The sequence below is a fragment of the Pleurodeles waltl genome, unplaced genomic scaffold, assembly GCF_031143425.1.
Source record: "Pleurodeles waltl isolate 20211129_DDA unplaced genomic scaffold, aPleWal1.hap1.20221129 scaffold_39, whole genome shotgun sequence".
Classification (NCBI taxonomy): Eukaryota; Metazoa; Chordata; class Amphibia; order Caudata; family Salamandridae; genus Pleurodeles; species Pleurodeles waltl.
This window is the reverse complement of record NW_027150097.1, coordinates 7,507,510-7,527,903: the sequence shown is the minus strand read 5'-3', so window position 1 is coordinate 7,527,903 and position 20,394 is coordinate 7,507,510. Positions and strand designations below refer to the sequence as shown.

The 20,394-nt window shown below is 46.1% G+C and overlaps 9 non-coding genes across 9 annotated transcripts; all 9 read right to left on the bottom strand.

Moving 5' to 3' along the window:
- Positions 1–2,002: 2,002 nt before the first annotated feature.
- TRNAL-CAG (transfer RNA leucine (anticodon CAG)) lies at positions 2,003–2,085 on the bottom strand. The gene has a single exon. It is a non-coding gene; the product is annotated as a tRNA-Leu (tRNA).
- Positions 2,086–4,428: 2,343 nt separating this feature from the next.
- On the bottom strand, positions 4,429–4,511 carry TRNAL-CAG (transfer RNA leucine (anticodon CAG)). The gene has a single exon. It is a non-coding gene; the product is annotated as a tRNA-Leu (tRNA).
- Positions 4,512–5,642: 1,131 nt separating this feature from the next.
- Positions 5,643–5,725, bottom strand: TRNAL-CAG (transfer RNA leucine (anticodon CAG)). The gene has a single exon. It is a non-coding gene; the product is annotated as a tRNA-Leu (tRNA).
- A 5,990-nt stretch (positions 5,726–11,715) lies between these two features.
- On the bottom strand, positions 11,716–11,798 carry TRNAL-CAG (transfer RNA leucine (anticodon CAG)). Its single transcript has one exon. It is a non-coding gene; the product is annotated as a tRNA-Leu (tRNA).
- Positions 11,799–12,921: 1,123 nt separating this feature from the next.
- Positions 12,922–13,004, bottom strand: TRNAL-CAG (transfer RNA leucine (anticodon CAG)). The gene has a single exon. It is a non-coding gene; the product is annotated as a tRNA-Leu (tRNA).
- A 1,131-nt stretch (positions 13,005–14,135) lies between these two features.
- On the bottom strand, positions 14,136–14,218 carry TRNAL-CAG (transfer RNA leucine (anticodon CAG)). The gene has a single exon. It is a non-coding gene; the product is annotated as a tRNA-Leu (tRNA).
- Positions 14,219–15,349: 1,131 nt separating this feature from the next.
- On the bottom strand, positions 15,350–15,432 carry TRNAL-CAG (transfer RNA leucine (anticodon CAG)). The gene has a single exon. It is a non-coding gene; the product is annotated as a tRNA-Leu (tRNA).
- A 2,343-nt stretch (positions 15,433–17,775) lies between these two features.
- TRNAL-CAG (transfer RNA leucine (anticodon CAG)) lies at positions 17,776–17,858 on the bottom strand. The gene has a single exon. It is a non-coding gene; the product is annotated as a tRNA-Leu (tRNA).
- Positions 17,859–18,989: 1,131 nt separating this feature from the next.
- TRNAL-CAG (transfer RNA leucine (anticodon CAG)) lies at positions 18,990–19,072 on the bottom strand. The gene has a single exon. It is a non-coding gene; the product is annotated as a tRNA-Leu (tRNA).
- Between the last annotated feature and the right edge of the window lie 1,322 nt (positions 19,073–20,394).

Genomic DNA, 20,394 nt, shown 5'->3' with positions numbered 1-20,394 from the left:
GAGGTGCCTGGCTCCATACCAATCAACTCAGTGCCTCTGCGACAAGGACTTGAACGGTACAGTTTGAGTCCTCGACCGCCATGCTCAAGGTGGCTGCAAGGATTCGGGGTGGATTGACTGAATGTGGCATTTCTTGTTGTGTACTATTCTTGTATACTGGTTTAGTATAGTATCTTTTTTTTTAGCAGCTATGTTTGTTTTGTATTGGTTAAGGAGAAATGTTGTGTTCGTCATGGGCACGCCTATGATGCACACCAATGGAGGTAGGGAGTGTTAGTCTCCCCCGAGTTTTGGAGTTGGATGGTAGGCGCGGTGACGTGGAACCGGAGAGAATAAAAGGTCAGGGAAGGTGTTCCTCGTGGCCAATGACTCTATATTATTCTCTGTGTATTTATTAAAACTTATCTGTGAAACAGGCACTATGTGTGCACGATGCAACACACCCCTCCCATGCCCAGAATACAGAAGTTAAAAACCAGCTGTGATTGGGACGCAGGGGACCCTGGTGCCACTGAACCTTCTGCACTGTGAACCTGCTGAACTATTGACAGCTGCGCTTTTGATATGTAGGGTCGAAACCTTTATCTCGGCCCCTCTATCACGATTTGTTGAAGATGCTGTGATTTCCTGCTTTACCGATTTACTGCGATTTAGCCAACTTCAGGCAATTAGTGCAAGCAACGGAAAATAGATCTTATCGATAATTTACAGAAACTGTTGACATTGTTTTTGATACGGTGCTTGGGAAAAAAAAAGTCCAAAAATGTATCCACCTCGCAAAATACACTTGTCAGAAGTGGGATTTGAACCCACACCTCCAAGGGAGGCTGCGACCTGAATGCAGCGCCTTAGACCACTCGGCCATCCTGACACTCTTCACACCTCCCTCATGGCTCAATTTCGAGCGTATAAACCAAAATGAGTGCCATGTACTGAGTGAATGTTGTTTAATGTCCTCTGTATTTTCAATTCCAGACCTTCCTGCTCAGGGAAACAGTGGGATCTGAAGCTGATGAAGGAGAGAGGATGGATCATCCTGACAGTGAATCCGGTGGTGACTGCTACTAATTCTCAATCATCGACTACATGGGGTGTGGACATGCAGAAGTTTGAGCCAGTGCACATGGCCGGTGGTGACTGCTACTAATTCTCAATCATCTACTACAAGGGGTGTGGACATGCAGAATTTGGAGCCAGTTCAAGATTCAGATCAGGAGGTGCCTGGCTCCATACCAATCAACTCAGTGCCTCTGAGACAAGGACTTGAACGGTACAGTTTGAGTCCTCGACCGCCATGCTCAACGCGGCTGCAAGGATTCGGGGTGGATTGACTGAATGTGGCATTTCTTGTTGTGTACTATTCTTGTATACTGGATTATTATAGTATCTTTTTTTTGAGCAGCTATGTTTGTTTTGTATTGGTTAAGGAGAAATGTTGTGTTCGTCATGGGCACGCCTATGATGCACACCAAGGTAGGTAGGGAGTGTTAGTCTCCCCCGAGTTTTGGAGTTGGATGGTAGGCGCGGTGACGTGGAACCGGAGAGAATAAAATGTCAGGGAAGGTGTTCCTCGTGGCCAATGACTCTATATTATTCTCTGTGTATTTATTCAAACTTATCTGCGAAACAGGCACCGTGTGTGCACGATGCAACACACCCCTCCCATGCCCTGAATACAGAAGTTAAAAACCAGCTGTGATTGGGATGCAGGGGACCCTGGTGCCACTGAACCTTCTGCACTGTGAACCTGCTGAACTATTGACAGCTGCGCTCTTGATATGTAGGGTCGAAACCTTTATCTCTGCCCCTCTATCACGATTTGTTGAAGATGCTGTGATTTCCCGCTTTACCGATTCACTGCGATTTAGCCAACTTCAGGAAATTAGTGCAAGCAACGGACAATAGATCTTATCGATAATTTACAGAAACTGTTGACATTGTTTTTGATACGGGTGCTTGGAAAAAAAAAGTCCAAAAATGTATCCACCTCGCAAAAGACACTTGTCAGAAGTGGGATTCGAACCCACGCCTCCAAAGGAGACTGCGACCTGAACGCAGCGCCTTAGACCACTCGGCAATCCTGACACTTGTGACACTGCACTGATGGCTCAATTTCCAGCTTATAAACCAAAATGAGTGCCATGTACTGAGAGAATGTTGTTTAATGTCCTCTGTATTTTCAATTCCAGACCTTCCTGCTCAGGGAAACAGTGGGATCTGAAGCTGATGAAGGAGAGAGGATGGATCATCCTGACAGTGGAACCTGTGGTGACTGCTACTAATTCTCAATCATCGACTACATGGGGTGTGGACATGCAGAAGTTTGAGCCAGTGCACATGGCCGGTGGTGACTGCTACTAATTCTCAATCATCTACTACAAGGGGTGTGGACATGCAGAATTTGGAGCCAGTTCAAGATTCAGATCAGGAGGTGCCTGGCTCCATACCAATCAACTCAGTGCCTCTGAGACAAGGACTTGAACGGTACAGTTTGAGTCCTCGACCGCCATGCTCAACGCGGCTGCAAGGATTCGGGGTGGATTGACTGAATGTGGCATTTCTTGTTGTGTACTATTCTTGTATACTGGATTAGTATAGTATCTTTTTTTTGAGCAGCTATGTTTGTTTTGTATTGGTTAAGGAGAAATGTTGTGTTCGTCATGGGCACGCCTATGATGCACACCAAGGGAGGTAGGGAGTGTTAGTCTCCCCCGAGTTTTGGAGTTGGATTGTAGGCGCGGTGACGTGGAACCGGAGAGAATAAAAGATCAGGGAAGGTGTTCCTCGTGGCCAATGACTCTATATTATTCTCTGTGTATTTATAAAAACTTATCTGCGAAACAGGCACCATGTGTGCACGATGCAACACACCCCTCCCATACTCTGAATACAGAAGTTAAAAACCAGCTGTGATTGGGACGCAGGGGACCCTGGTGCCACTGAACCTTCTGCACTGTGAACCTGCTGAACTATGGACAGCTGTGCTTTTGATATGTAGGGTCGAAACCTTTATCTCGGCCCCTCTATCACCATTTGTTGAAGATGCTGTGATTTCCTGCTTTACCGATTTACTGCGATTTAGCCAACTTCAGGCAATTAGTGCAAGCAACGGACAATAGATCTTATCGATAATTTACAGAAACTGTTGCCATTGTTTTTGATAAGGGTGCTTGGAAAAAAAAGTCCAAAAAGGTATCCACCTCGCTAAGACACTTGTCAGAAGAGGGGTTTGAACCCACGTCTCCAAGGGAGACTGTGATCTGAATGCAGCACCTTAGACCACCTGTCCATCCTGACACTCTTGACACCAGACTGATGGATCAATTTCCAGCTTATAAACCAAAATGAGTGCCATGTACTGAGTGAATGTTATTTAATGTCCTCTGTATTTTCAATTCCAGACCTTCCTGCTCAGGGAAACAGTGGGATCTGAAGCTGATGAAGGAGACAGGATGGACCATCCTGACAGTGGACCCTGTGGTGACTGCTACTAATTCTCAATCATCTACTACATGGGGTGTGGACTTGCAGAATTTTGAGCCAGTGCATATGGCCGGTGGTGACTGCTACTAATTCTCAATCATCTACTACAGGGGGTGTGGACATGCAGAATTTGGAGCCAGTTCAAGATTCAGATCAGGAGGTGCCTGGCTCCATACCAATCAACTCAGTGCCTCTGAGACAAGGACTTGAACGGTACAGTTTGAGTCCTCGACCGCCATGCTCAACGCGGCTGCAAGGATTCGGGGTGGATTGACTGAATGTGGTATTTATTGTTGTGTACTATTCTTGTATACTGGATTAGTATAGTATCTTTTTTTTGAGCAGCTATGTTTGTTTTGTATTGGTTAAGGAGAAATGTTGTGTTCGTCATGGGCACGCCCATGATGCACACCAAGGGAGGTAGGGAGTGTTAGTCTCCCCCGAGTTTTGGAGTTGGATGGTAGGTGCGGTGATGTGGAATCGGAGAGAATAAAAGGTAGGGGAAGGTGTTCCTCGTGGCCAAAGACTCCATATTATTCTTTGTGTATTTATTAAAACTTCTCTGCAAAACAGGCACTGTGTGTGCACGACGCAACAACCCCACCCCTCCCATCCCCTGAATACAGAAGTTAAAAACCAGCTCTGGGACGCAGGGGACCCTGGTGCCACTGAACCTTCTGCACTGTGAACCTGCTGAACTATTGACAGCTGCGCTTTTGATATGTAGGGTCGAAACCTTTATCTCGGCCCCTCTATCACGATTTGTTGAAGATGCTGTGATTTCCTGCTTTACCGATTTACTGCGATTTAGCCAACTTCAGGCAATTAGTGCAAGCAACGGAAAATAGATCTTATCGATAATTTACAGAAACTGTTGACATTGTTTTTGATACGGTGCTTGGGAAAAAAAAAGTCCAAAAATGTATCCACCTCGCAAAATACACTTGTCAGAAGTGGGATTTGAACCCACACCTCCAAGGGAGGCTGCGACCTGAACGCAGCGCCTTAGACCACTCGGCCATCCTGACACTCTTCACACCTCCCTCATGGCTCAATTTCGAGCGTATAAACCAAAATGAGTGCCATGTACTGAGTGAATGTTGTTTAATGTCCTCTGTATTTTCAATTCCAGACCTTCCTGCTCAGGGAAACAGTGGGATCTGAAGCTGATGAAGGAGAGAGGATGGATCATCCTGACAGTGAATCCGGTGGTGACTGCTACTAATTCTCAATCATCGACTACATGGGGTGTGGACATGCAGAAGTTTGAGCCAGTGCACATGGCCGGTGGTGACTGCTACTAATTCTCAATCATCTACTACAAGGGGTGTGGACATGCAGAATTTGGAGCCAGTTCAAGATTCAGATCAGGAGGTGCCTGGCTCCATACCAATCAACTCAGTGCCTCTGAGACAAGGACTTGAACGGTACAGTTTGAGTCCTCGACCGCCATGCTCAACGCGGCTGCAAGGATTCGGGGTGGATTGACTGAATGTGGCATTTCTTGTTGTGTACTATTCTTGTATACTGGATTATTATAGTATCTTTTTTTTGAGCAGCTATGTTTGTTTTGTATTGGTTAAGGAGAAATGTTGTGTTCGTCATGGGCACGCCTATGATGCACACCAAGGGAGGTAGGGAGTGTTAGTCTCCCCCGAGTTTTGGAGTTGGATGGTAGGCGCGGTGACGTGGAACCGGAGAGAATAAAATGTCAGGGAAGGTGTTCCTCGTGGCCAATGACTCTATATTATTCTCTGTGTATTTATTCAAACTTATCTGCGAAACAGGCACCGTGTGTGCACGATGCAACACACCCCTCCCATGCCCTGAATACAGAAGTTAAAAACCAGCTGTGATTGGGATGCAGGGGACCCTGGTGCCACTGAACCTTCTGCACTGTGAACCTGCTGAACTATTGACAGCTGCGCTCTTGATATGTAGGGTCGAAACCTTTATCTCTGCCCCTCTATCACGATTTGTTGAAGATGCTGTGATTTCCCGCTTTACCGATTCACTGCGATTTAGCCAACTTCAGGAAATTAGTGCAAGCAACGGACAATAGATCTTATCGATAATTTACAGAAACTGTTGACATTGTTTTTGATACGGGTGCTTGGAAAAAAAAAGTCCAAAAATGTATCCACCTCGCAAAAGACACTTGTCAGAAGTGGGATTCGAACCCACGCCTCCAAAGGAGACTGCGACCTGAACGCAGCGCCTTAGACCACTCGGCAATCCTGACACTTGTGACACTGCACTGATGGCTCAATTTCCAGCTTATAAACCAAAATGAGTGCCATGTACTGAGAGAATGTTGTTTAATGTCCACTGTATTTTCAATTCCAGACCTTCCTGCTCAGGGAAACAGTGGGATCTGAAGCTGATGAAGGAGAGAGGATGGATCATCCTGACAGTGGAACCTGTGGTGACTGCTACTAATTCTCAATCATCGACTACATGGGGTGTGGACATGCAGAAGTTTGAGCCAGTGCACATGGCCGGTGGTGACTGCTACTAATTCTCAATCATCTACTACAAGGGGTGTGGACATGCAGAATTTGGAGCCAGTTCAAGATTCAGATCAGGAGGTGCCTGGCTCCATACCAATCAACTCAGTGCCTCTGAGACAAGGACTTGAACGGTACAGTTTGAGTCCTCGACCGCCATGCTCAACGCGGCTGCAAGGATTCGGGGTGGATTGACTGAATGTGGCATTTCTTGTTGTGTACTATTCTTGTATACTGGATTAGTATAGTATCTTTTTTTTGAGCAGCTATGTTTGTTTTGTATTGGTTAAGGAGAAATGTTGTGTTCGTCATGGGCACGCCTATGATGCACACCAAGGGAGGTAGGGAGTGTTAGTCTCCCCCGAGTTTTGGAGTTGGATTGTAGGCGCGGTGACGTGGAACCGGAGAGAATAAAAGATCAGGGAAGGTGTTCCTCGTGGCCAATGACTCTATATTATTCTCTGTGTATTTATAAAAACTTATCTGCGAAACAGGCACCATGTGTGCACGATGCAACACACCCCTCCCATACTCTGAATACAGAAGTTAAAAACCAGCTGTGATTGGGACGCAGGGGACCCTGGTGCCACTGAACCTTCTGCACTGTGAACCTGCTGAACTATTGACAGCTGTGCTTTTGATATGTAGGGTCGAAACCTTTATCTCGGCCCCTCTATCACGATTTGTTGAAGATGCTGTGATTTCCTGCTTTACCGATTTACTGCGATTTAGCCAACTTCAGGCAATTAGTGCAAGCAACGGACAATAGATCTTATCGATAATTTACAGAAACCGTTGACATTGTTTTTGATAAGGGTGCTTGGAAAAAAAAAGTCCAAAAATGTATCCACCTCGCAAAAGACACTTGTCAGAAGAGGGGTTTGCACCCACGTCTCCAAGGGAGACTGTGACCTGAATGCAGCACCTTAGACCACCCGGCCATCCTGACACTCTTGACACCAGACTGATGGATCAATTTCCAGCTTATAAACCAAAATGAGTGCCATGTACTGAGTGAATGTTATTTAATGTCCTCTGTATTTTCAATTCCAGACCTTCCTGCTCAGGGAAACAGTGGGATCTGAAGCTGATGAAGGAGAGAGGATGGATCATCCTGACAGTGGAACCTGTGGTGACTGCTACTAATTCTCAATCATCTACTACATGCGGTGTGGATTTGCAGAATTTTGAGCCAGTGCATATGGCCGGTGGTGACTGCTACTAATTCTCAATCATCTACTACAGGGGGTGTGGACATGCAGAATTTGGAGCCAGTTCAAGATTCAGATCAGGAGGTGCCAGGCTCCATACCAATCAACTCAGTGCCTCTGAGACAAGGACTTGAACGGTACAGTTTGAGTCCTCGACCGCCATGCTCAACGCGGCTGCAAGGATTCGGGGTGGATTGACTGAATGTGGTATTTATTGTTGTGTACTATTCTTGTATACTGGATTAGTATAGTATCTTTTTTTTGAGCAGCTATGTTTGTTTTGTATTGGTTAAGGAGAAATGTTGTGTTCGTCATGGGCACGCCCATGATGCACACCAAGGGAGGTAGGGAGTGTTAGTCTCCCCCGAGTTTTGGAGTTGGATGGTAGGTGCGGTGATGTGGAATCGGAGAGAATAAAAGGTAGGGGAAGGTGTTCCTCGTGGCTAAAGACTCCATATTATTCTTTGTGTATTTATTAAAACTTCTCTGCAAAACAGGCACTGTGTGTGCACAACGCAACACCCCCACCCCTCCCATCCCCTGAATACAGAAGTTAAAAACCAGCTGTGATTGGGACGCAGGGGACCCTGGTGCCACTGAACCTTTTGCACTGTGAACCTGCTGAACTATTGACAGCTGCGCTTTTGATATGTAGGGTCGAAACCTTTATCTCGGCCCCTCTATCACGATTTGTTGAAGATGCTGTGATTTCCTGCTTTAACGATTTACTGCGATTTAGCCAACTTCAGGCAATTAGTGCAAGCAATGGAAAATAGATCTTATCGATAATTTACAGAAACTGTTGACATTGTTTTTGATACGGTGCTTGAAAAAAAAAAGTCCAAAAATGTATCCACCTCGCAAAATACACTTGTCAGAAGTGGGATTTGAACCCACATCTCCAAGGGAGGCTGTGACCTGAACGCAGCGCCTTAGACCACTCGGCCATCCTGACACTCTTCACACCTCCCTCATGGCTCAATTTCGAGCGTATAAACCAAAATGAGTGCCATGTACTGAGTGAATGTTGTTTAATGTCCTCAGTATTTTCAATTCCAGACCTTCCTGCTCAGGGAAACAGTGGGATCTGAAGCTGATGAAGGAGAGAGGATGGATCATCCTGACAGTGAATCCGGTGGTGACTGCTACTAATTCTCAATCATCGACTACATGGGGTGTGGACATGCAGAAGTTTGAGCCAGTGCACATGGCCGGTGGTGACTGCTACTAATTCTCAATCATCTACTACAAGGGGTGTGGACATGCAGAATTTGGAGCCAGTTCAAGATTCAGATCAGGAGGTGCCTGGCTCCATACCAATCAACTCAGTGCCTCTGAGACAAGGACTTGAACGGTACAGTTTGAGTCCTCGACCGCCATGCTCAACGCGTCTGCAAGGATTCGGGGTGGATTGACTGAATGTGGCATTTCTTGTTGTGTACTATTCTTGTATACTGGATTAGTATAGTATCTTTTTTTTGAGCAGCTATGTTTGTTTTGTATTGGTTAAGGAGAAATGTTGTGTTCGTCATGGGCACGCCTATGATGCACACCAAGGGAGGTAGGGAGTGTTAGTCTCCCCCGAGTTTTGGAGTTGGATTGTAGGCGCGGTGACGTGGAACCGGAGAGAATAAAAGGTCAGGGAAGGTGTTCCTCGTGGCCAATGACTCTATATTATTCTCTGTGTATTTATAAAAACTTATCTGCGAAACAGGCACCGTGTGTGCACGATGCAACACACCCCTCCCATACTCTGAATACAGAAGTTAAAAACCAGCTGTGATTGGGACGCAGGGGACCCTGGTGCCACTGAACCTTCTGCACTGTGAACCTGCTGAACTATTGACAGCTGCGCTCTTGATATGTAGGGTCGAAACCTTTATCTCTGCCCCTCTATCACGATTTGTTGAAGATGCTGTGATTTCCCGCTTTACCGATTTACTGCGATTTAGCCAACTTCAGGAAATTAGTGCAAGCAACGGACAATAGATCTTATCGATAATTTACAGAAACTGTTGACATTGTTTTTGATACGGGTGCTTGGAAAAAAAAAGTCCAAAAATGTATCCACCTCGCAAAAGACACTTGTCAGAAGGGGGATTCGAACCCACTCCTCCAAAGGAGACTGCGACCTGAACGCAGCGCCTTAGACCACTCGGCCATCCTGACACTCTTGACACTGCACTGATGGCTCAATTTCCAGCTTATAAACCAAAATGAGTGCCATGTACTGAGTGAATGTTGTTTAATGTCCTCTGTATTTTCAATTCCAGACCTTCCTGCTCAGGGAAACAGTGGGATCTGAAGCTGATGAAGGAGAGAGGATGGATCATCCTGACAGTGGAACATGTGGTGACTGCTACTAATTCTCAATCATCTACTACATGGGGTGTGGACATGCTGAATTTTGAGCCAGTGCACATGGCCGGTGGTGACTGCTACTAATTCTCAATCATCTACTACAGGGGGTGTGGACATGCAGAATTTGGAGCCAGTTCAAGATTCAGATCAGGAGGTGCCTGGCTCCATACCAATCAACTCAGTGCCTCTGCGACAAGGACTTGAACGGTACAGTTTGAGTCCTCGACCGCCATGCTCAAGGTGGCTGCAAGGATTCGGGGTGGATTGACTGAATGTGGCATTTCTTGTTGTGTACTATTCTTGTATACTGGTTTAGTATAGTATCTTTTTTTTTAGCAGCTATGTTTGTTTTGTATTGGTTAAGGAGAAATGTTGTGTTCGTCATGGGCACGCCTATGATGCACACCAATGGAGGTAGGGAGTGTTAGTCTACCCCGAGTTTTGGAGTTGGATGGTAGGCGCGGTGACGTGGAACCGGAGAGAATAAAAGGTCAGGGAAGGTGTTCCTCGTGGCCAATGACTCTATATTATTCTCTGTGTATTTATTAAAACTTATCTGTGAAACAGGCACTATGTGTGCACGATGCAACACACCCCTCCCATGCCCAGAATACAGAAGTTAAAAACCAGCTGTGATTGGGACGCAGGGGACCCTGGTGCCACTGAACCTTCTGCACTGTGAACCTGCTGAACTATGGACAGCTGTGCTTTTGATATGTAGGGTCGAAACCTTTATCTCGGCCCCTCTATCACCATTTGTTGAAGATGCTGTGATTTCCTGCTTTACCGATTTACTGCGATTTAGCCAACTTCAGGCAATTAGTGCAAGCAACGGACAATAGATCTTATCGATAATTTACAGAAACTGTTGCCATTGTTTTTGATAAGGGTGCTTGGAAAAAAAAGTCCAAAAAGGTATCCACCTCGCGAAGACACTTGTCAGAAGAGGGGTTTGAACCCACGTCTCCAAGGGAGACTGTGACCTGAATGCAGCACCTTAGACCACCTGGCCATCCTGACACTCTTGACACCAGAGTGATGGCTCAATTTCCAGCTTATAAACCAAAATGAGTGCCATGTACTGAGTGAATGTTATTTAATGTCCTCTGTATTTTCAATTCCAGACCTTCCTGCTCAGGAAACAGTGGGATCTGAAGCTGATGAAGGAGACAGGATGGACCATCCTGACAGTGGACCCTGTGGTGACTGCTACTAATTCTCAATCATCTACTACATGGGGTGTGGACTTGCAGAATTTTGAGCCAGTGCATATGGCCGGTGGTGACTGCTACTAATTCTCAATCATCTACTACAGGGGGTGTGGACATGCAGAATTTGGAGCCAGTTCAAGATTCAGATCAGGAGGTGCCTGGCTCCATACCAATCAACTCAGTGCCTCTGAGACAAGGACTTGAACGGTACAGTTTGAGTCCTCGACCGCCATGCTCAACGCGGCTGCAAGGATTCGGGGTGGATTGACTGAATGTGGTATTTATTGTTGTGTACTATTCTTGTATACTGGATTAGTATAGTATCTTTTTTTTGAGCAGCTATGTTTGTTTTGTATTGGTTAAGGAGAAATGTTGTGTTCGTCATGGGCACGCCCATGATGCACACCAAGGGAGGTAGGGAGTGTTAGTATCCCCGAGTTTTGGAGTTGGATGGTAGGTGCGGTGATGTGGAATCGGAGAGAATAAAAGGTAGGGGAAGGTGTTCCTCGTGGCCAAAGACTCCATATTATTCTTTGTGTATTTATTAAAACTTCTCTGCAAAACAGGCACTGTGTGTGCACGACGCAACAACCCCACCCCTCCCATCCCCTGAATACAGAAGTTAAAAACCAGCTCTGATTGGGACGCAGGGGACCCTGTTGCCACTGAACCTTCTGCACTGTGAACCTGCTGAACTATTGACAGCTGCGCTTTTGATATGTAGGGTCGAAACCTTTATCTCGGCCCCTCTATCACGATTTGTTGAAGATGCTGTGATTTCCTGCTTTACCGATTTACTGCGATTTAGCCAACTTCAGGCAATTAGTGCAAGCAACGGAAAATAGATCTTATCGATAATTTACAGAAACTGTTGACATTGTTTTTGATACGGTGCTTGGGAAAAAAAAAGTCCAAAAATGTATCCACCTCGCAAAATACACTTGTCAGAAGTGGGATTCAAACCCACGCCTCCATAGGAGACTGCGACCTGAACGCAGCACCTTAGACCACTCGGCCATCCTGACACACTTGACACTGCACTGATGGCTCAATTTGCAGCTTATAAACCAAAATGAGTGCCATGTACTGAGTGAATGTTGTTTAATGTCCTCTGTATTTTCAATTCCAGACCTTCCTGCTCAGGGAAACAGTGGGATCTGAAGCTGATGAAGGAGAGAGGATGGATCATCCTGACAGTGGATTCGGTGGTGACTGCTACTAATTCTCAATCATCTACTACATGGGGTGTGGACATGCTGAATTTTGAGCCAGTGCACATGGCCGGTGGTGACTGCTACTAATTCTCAATCATCTACTACAGGGGGTGTGGACATGCAGAATTTGGAGCCAGTTCAAGATTCAGATCAGGAGGTGCCTGGCTCCATACCAATCAACTCAGTGCCTCTGAGACAAGGACTTGAACGGTACAGTTTGAGTCCTCGACCGCCATGCTCAACGCGGCTGCAAGGATTCGGGGTGGATTGACTGAATGTGGCATTTCTTGTTGTGTACTATTCTTGTATACTGGTTTAGTATAGTATCTTTTTTTTGAGCAGCTATGTTTGTTTTGTATTGGTTAAGGAGAAATGTTGTGTTCGTCATGGGCACGCCTATGATGCACACCAAGGGAGGTAGGGAGTGTTAGTCTCCCCCGAGTTTTGGAGTTGGATGGTAGGCGCGGTGACGTGGAACCGGAGAGAATAAAAGGTCAGGGAAGGTGTTCCTCGTGGCCAATGACTCTATATTATTCTCTGTGTATTTATTAAAACTTATCTGCGAAACAGGCACCGTGTGTGCACGATGCAACACACCCCTCCCATGCCCTGAATACAGAAGTTAAAAACCAGCTGTGATTGGGACGCAGGGGACCCTGGTGCCACTGAACCTTCTGCGCTGTGAACCTGCTGAACTATTGACAGCTGCGCTCTTGATATGTAGGGTCGAAACCTTTATCTCTGCCCCTCTATCACGATTTGTTGAAGATGCTGTGATTTCCCGCTTTACTGCGATTTAGCCAACTTCAGGAAATTAGTGCAAGCAACGGACAATAGATCTTATCGATAATTTACAGAAACTGTTGACATTGTTTTTGATACGGGTGCTTGGAAAAAAAAAGTCCAAAAATGTATCCACCTCGCAAAAGACACTTGTCAGAAGTGGGATTCGAACCCACGCCTCCAAAGGAGACTGCGATCTGAACGCAGCGCCTTAGACCACTCAGCCATCCTGACACTCTTGACACTGCACTGATGGCTCAATTTCCAGCTTATAAACCAAAATGAGTGCCATGTACTGAGTGAATGTTGTTTAATGTCCTCTGTATTTTCAATTCCAGACCTTCCTGCTCAGGGAAACAGTGGGATCTGAAGCTGATGAAGGAGAGAGGATGGATCATCCTGACAGTGGATCCGGTGGTGACTGCTACTAATTCTCAATCATCTACTACATGGGGTGTGGACTTGCAGAATTTTGAGCCAGTGCATATGGCCGGTGGTGACTGCTACTAATTCTCAATCATCTACTACAGGGGGTGTGGACATGCAGAATTTGGAGCCAGTTCAAGATTCAGATCAGGAGGTGCCTGGCTCCATACCAATCAACTCAGTGCCTCTGAGACAAGGACTTGAACGGTACAGTTTGAGTCCTCGACCGCCATGCTCAACGCGGCTGCAAGGATTCGGGGTGGATTGACTGAATGTGGTATTTATTGTTGTGTACTATTCTTGTATACTGGATTAGTATAGTATCTTTTTTTTGAGCAGCTATGTTTGTTTTGTATTGGTTAAGGAGAAATGTTGTGTTCGTCATGGGCACGCCCATGATGCACACCAAGGGAGGTAGGGAGTGTTAGTCTCCCCCGAGTTTTGGAGTTGGATGGTAGGTGCGGTGATGTGGAATCGGAGAGAATAAAAGGTAGGGGAAGGTGTTCCTCGTGGCCAAAGACTCCATATTATTCTTTGTGTATTTATTAAAACTTCTCTGCAAAACAGGCACTGTGTGTGCACGACGCAACAACCCCACCCCTCCCATCCCCTGAATACAGAAGTTAAAAACCAGCTCTGGGACGCAGGGGACCCTGGTGCCACTGAACCTTCTGCACTGTGAACCTGCTGAACTATTGACAGCTGCGCTTTTGATATGTAGGGTCGAAACCTTTATCTCGGCCCCTCTATCACGATTTGTTGAAGATGCTGTGATTTCCTGCTTTACCGATTTACTGCGATTTAGCCAACTTCAGGCAATTAGTGCAAGCAACGGAAAATAGATCTTATCGATAATTTACAGAAACTGTTGACATTGTTTTTGATACGGTGCTTGGGAAAAAAAAAGTCCAAAAATGTATCCACCTCGCAAAATACACTTGTCAGAAGTGGGATTTGAACCCACACCTCCAAGGGAGGCTGCGACCTGAACGCAGCGCCTTAGACCACTCGGCCATCCTGACACTCTTCACACCTCCCTCATGGCTCAATTTCGAGCGTATAAACCAAAATGAGTGCCATGTACTGAGTGAATGTTGTTTAATGTCCTCTGTATTTTCAATTCCAGACCTTCCTGCTCAGGGAAACAGTGGGATCTGAAGCTGATGAAGGAGAGAGGATGGATCATCCTGACAGTGAATTCGGTGGTGACTGCTACTAATTCTCAATCATCGACTACATGGGGTGTGGACATGCAGAAGTTTGAGCCAGTGCACATGGCCGGTGGTGACTGCTACTAATTCTCAATCATCTACTACAAGGGGTGTGGACATGCAGAATTTGGAGCCAGTTCAAGATTCAGATCAGGAGGTGCCTGGCTCCATACCAATCAACTCAGTGCCTCTGAGACAAGGACTTGAACGGTACAGTTTGAGTCCTCGACCGCCATGCTCAACGCGGCTGCAAGGATTCGGGGTGGATTGACTGAATGTGGCATTTCTTGTTGTGTACTATTCTTGTATACTGGATTATTATAGTATCTTTTTTTTGAGCAGCTATGTTTGTTTTGTATTGGTTAAGGAGAAATGTTGTGTTCGTCATGGGCACGCCTATGATGCACACCAAGGGAGGTAGGGAGTGTTAGTCTCCCCCGAGTTTTGGAGTTGGATGGTAGGCGCGGTGACGTGGAACCGGAGAGAATAAAATGTCAGGGAAGGTGTTCCTCGTGGCCAATGACTCTATATTATTCTCTGTGTATTTATTCAAACTTATCTGCGAAACAGGCACCGTGTGTGCACGATGCAACACACCCCTCCCATGCCCTGAATACAGAAGTTAAAAACCAGCTGTGATTGGGATGCAGGGGACCCTGGTGCCACTGAACCTTCTGCACTGTGAACCTGCTGAACTATTGACAGCTGCGCTCTTGATATGTAGGGTCGAAACCTTTATCTCTGCCCCTCTATCACGATTTGTTGAAGATGCTGTGATTTCCCGCTTTACCGATTCACTGCGATTTAGCCAACTTCAGGAAATTAGTGCAAGCAACGGACAATAGATCTTATCGATAATTTACAGAAACTGTTGACATTGTTTTTGATACGGGTGCTTGGAAAAAAAAAGTCCAAAAATGTATCCACCTCGCAAAAGACACTTGTCAGAAGTGGGATTCGAACCCACGCCTCCAAAGGAGACTGCGACCTGAACGCAGCGCCTTAGACCACTCGGCAATCCTGACACTTGTGACACTGCACTGATGGCTCAATTTCCAGCTTATAAACCAAAATGAGTGCCATGTACTGAGAGAATGTTGTTTAATGTCCTCTGTATTTTCAATTCCAGACCTTCCTGCTCAGGGAAACAGTGGGATCTGAAGCTGATGAAGGAGAGAGGATGGATCATCCTGACAGTGGAACCTGTGGTGACTGCTACTAATTCTCAATCATCGACTACATGGGGTGTGGACATGCAGAAGTTTGAGCCAGTGCACATGGCCGGTGGTGACTGCTACTAATTCTCAATCATCTACTACAAGGGGTGTGGACATGCAGAATTTGGAGCCAGTTCAAGATTCAGATCAGGAGGTGCCTGGCTCCATACCAATCAACTCAGTGCCTCTGAGACAAGGACTTGAACGGTACAGTTTGAGTCCTCGACCGCCATGCTCAACGCGGCTGCAAGGATTCGGGGTGGATTGACTGAATGTGGCATTTCTTGTTGTGTACTATTCTTGTATACTGGATTAGTATAGTATCTTTTTTTTGAGCAGCTATGTTTGTTTTGTATTGGTTAAGGAGAAATGTTGTGTTCGTCATGGGCACGCCTATGATGCACACCAAGGGAGGTAGGGAGTGTTAGTCTCCCCCGAGTTTTGGAGTTGGATTGTAGGCGCGGTGACGTGGAACCGGAGAGAATAAAAGATCAGGGAAGGTGTTCCTCGTGGCCAATGACTCTATATTATTCTCTGTGTATTTATAAAAACTTATCTGCGAAACAGGCACCGTGTGTGCACGATGCAACACACCCCTCCCATACTCTGAATACAGAAGTTAAAAACCAGCTGTGATTGGGACGCAGGGGACCCTGGTGCCACTGAACCTTCTGCACTGTGAACCTGCTGAACTATGGACAGCTGTGCTTTTGATATGTAGGGTCGAAACCTTTATCTCGGCCCCTCTATCACCATTTGTTGAAGATGCTGTGATTTCCTGCTTTACCGATTTACTGCGATTTAGCCAACTTCAGGCAATTAGTGCAAGCAACGGACAATAGATCTTATCGATAATTTACAGAAACTGTTGCCATTGTTTTTGATAAGGGTGCTTGGAAAAAAAAGTCCAAAAAGGTATCCACCTCGCGAAGACACTTGTCAGAAGAGGGGTTTGAACCCACGTCTCCAAGGGAGACTGTGACCTGAATGCAGCACCTTAGACCACCTGGCCATCCTGACACTCTTGACACCAGAGTGATGGCTCAATTTCCAGCTTATAAACCAAAATGAGTGCCATGTACTGAGTGAATGTTATTTAATGTCCTCTGTATTTTCAATTCCAGACCTTCCTGCTCAGGGAAACAGTGGGATCTGAAGCTGATGAAGGAGACAGGATGGACCATCCTGACAGTGGACCCTGTGGTGACTGCTACTAATTCTCAATCATCTACTACATGGGGTGTGGACTTGCAGAATTTTGAGCCAGTGCATATGGCCGGTGGTGACTGCTACTAATTCTCAATCATCTACTACAGGGGGTGTGGACATGCAGAATTTGGAGCCAGTTCAAGATTCAGATCAGGAGGTGCCTGGCTCCATACCAATCAACTCAGTGCCTCTGAGACAAGGACTTGAACGGTACAGTTTGAGTCCTCGACCGCCATGCTCAACGCGGCTGCAAGGATTCGGGGTGGATTGACTGAATGTGGCATTTCTTGTTGTGTACTATTCTTGTATACTGGATTAGTATAGTATCTTTTTTTTGAGCAGCTATGTTTGTTTTGTATTGGTTAAGGAGAAATGTTGTGTTCGTCATGGGCACGCCTATGATGCACACCAAGGGAGGTAGGGAGTGTTAGTCTCCCCCGAGTTTTGGAGTTGGATTGTAGGCGCGGTGACGTGGAACCGGAGAGAATAAAAGGTCAGGGAAGGTGTTCCTCGTGGCCAATGACTCTATATTATTCTCTGTGTATTTATAAAAACTTATCTGCGAAACAGGCACCGTGTGTGCACGATGCAACACACCCCTCCCATACTCTGAATACAGAAGTTAAAAACCAGCTGTGATTGGGACGCAGGGGACCCTGGTGCCACTGAACCTTCTGCACTGTGAACCTGCTGAACTATTGACAGCTGCGCTTTTGATATGTAGGGTCGAAACCTTTATCTCGGCCCCTCTATCACGATTTGTTGAAGATGCTGTGATTTCCTGCTTTACCGATTTACTGCGATTTAGCCAACTTCAGGCAATTAGTGCAAGCAACGGAAAATAGATCTTATCGATAATTTACAGAAACTGTTGACATTGTTTTTGATACGGTGCTTGGGAAAAAAAAAGTCCAAAAATGTATCCACCTCGCAAAATACACTTGTCAGAAGTGGGATTTGAACCCACACCTCCAAGGGAGGCTGCGACCTGAACGCAGCGCCTTAGACCACTCGGCCATCCTGACACTCTTCACACCTCCCTCATGGCTCAATTTCGAGCGTATAAACCAAAATGAGTGCCATGTACTGAGTGAATGTTGTTTAATGTCCTCTGTATTTTCAATTCCAGACCTTCCTGCTCAGGGAAACAGTGGGATCTGAAGCTGATGAAGGAGAGAGGATGGATCATCCTGACAGTGAATCCGGTGGTGACTGCTACTAATTCTCAATCATCGACTACATGGGGTGTGGACATGCAGAAGTTTGAGCCAGTGCACATGGCCGGTGGTGACTGCTACTAATTCTCAATCATCTACTACAAGGGGTGTGGACATGCAGAATTTGGAGCCAGTTCAAGATTCAGATCAGGAGGTGCCTGGCTCCATACCAATCAACTCAGTGCCTCTGAGACAAGGACTTGAACGGTACAGTTTGAGTCCTCGACCGCCATGCTCAACGCGTCTGCAAGGATTCGGGGTGGATTGACTGAATGTGGCATTTCTTGTTGTGTACCATTCTTGTATACTGGATTAGTATAGTATCTTTTTTTTGAGCAGCTATGTTTGTTTTGTATTGGTTAACGAGAAATGTTGTGTTCGTCATGGGCACGCCTATGATGCACACCAAGGGAGGTAGGGAGTGTTAGTCTCCCCCGAGTTTTGGAGTTGGATTGTAGGCGCGGTGACGTGGAACCGGAGAGAATAAAAGGTCAGGGAAGGTGTTCCTCGTGGCCAATGACTCTATATTATTCTCTGTGTATTTATAAAAACTTATCTGCGAAACAGGCACCGTGTGTGCACGATGCAACACACCCCTCCCATACTCTGAATACAGAAGTTAAAAACCAGCTGTGATTGGGACGCAGGGGACCCTGGTGCCACTGAACCTTCTGCACTGTGAACCTGCTGAACTATTGACAGCTGCGCTCTTGATATGTAGAGTCGAAACCTTTATCTCTGCCCCTCTATCACGATTTGTTGAAGATGCTGTGATTTCCCGCTTTACCGATTTACTGCGATTTAGCCAACTTCAGGAAATTAGTGCAAGCAACGGACAATAGATCTTATCGATAATTTACAGAAACTGTTGACATTGTTTTTGATACGGGTGCTTGGAAAAAAAAAGTCCAAAAATGTATCCACCTCGCAAAAGACACTTGTCAGAAGTGGGATTCGAACCCACGCCTCCAAAGGAGACTGCGACCTGAACGCAGCGCCTTAGACCACTCGGCCATCCTGACACTCTTGACACTGCACTGATGGCTCAATTTCCAGCTTATAAACCAAAATGAGTGCCATGTACTGAGTGAATGTTGTTTAATGTCCTCTGTATTTTCAATTCCAGACCTTCCTGCTCAGGGAAACAGTGGGATCTGAAGCTGATGAAGGAGAGAGGATGGATCATCCTGACAGTGGAACCTGTGGTGACTGCTACTAATTCTCAATCATCTACTACATGGGGTGTGGACATGCTGAATTTTGAGCCAGTGCACATGGCCGGTGGTGACTGCTACTAATTCTCAATCATCTACTACAGGGGGTGTGGACATGCAGAATTTGGAGCCAGTTCAAGATTCAGATCAGGAGGTGCCTGGCTCCATACCAATCAACTCAGTGCCTCTGCGACAAGGACTTGAACGGTACAGTTTGAGTCCTCGACCGCCATGCTCAAGGTGGCTGCAAGGATTCGGGGTGGATTGACTGAATGTGGCATTTCTTGTTGTGTACTATTCTTGTATACTGGTTTAGTATAGTATCTTTTTTTTTAGCAGCTATGTTTGTTTTGTATTGGTTAAGGAGAAATGTTGTGTTCGTCATGGGCACGCCTATGATGCACACCAATGGAGGTAGGGAGTGTTAGTCTCCCCCGAGTTTTGGAGTTGGATGGTAGGCGCGGTGACGTGGAACCGGAGAGAATAAAAGGTCAGGGAAGGTGTTCCTCGTGGCCAATGACTCTATATTATTCTCTGTGTATTTATTAAAACTTATCTGTGAAACAGGCACTATGTGTGCACGATGCAACACACCCCTCCCATGCCCAGAATACAGAAGTTAAAAACCAGCTGTGATTGGGACGCAGGGGACCCTGGTGCCACTGAACCTTCTGCACTGTGAACCTGCTGAACTATGGACAGCTGTGCTTTTGATATGTAGGGTCGAAACCTTTATCTCGGCCCCTCTATCACCATTTGTTGAAGATGCTGTGATTTCCTGCTTTACCGATTTACTGCGATTTAGCCAACTTCAGGCAATTAGTGCAAGCAACGGACAATAGATCTTATCGATAATTTACAGAAACTGTTGCCATTGTTTTTGATAAGGGTGCTTGGAAAAAAAAGTCCAAAAAGGTATCCACCTCGCGAAGACACTTGTCAGAAGAGGGGTTTGAACCCACGTCTCCAAGGGAGACTGTGACCTGAATGCAGCACCTTAGACCACCTGGCCATCCTGACACTCTTGACACCAGAGTGATGGCTCAATTTCCAGCTTATAAACCAAAATGAGTGCCATGTACTGAGTGAATGTTATTTAATGTCCTCTGTATTTTCAATTCCAGACCTTC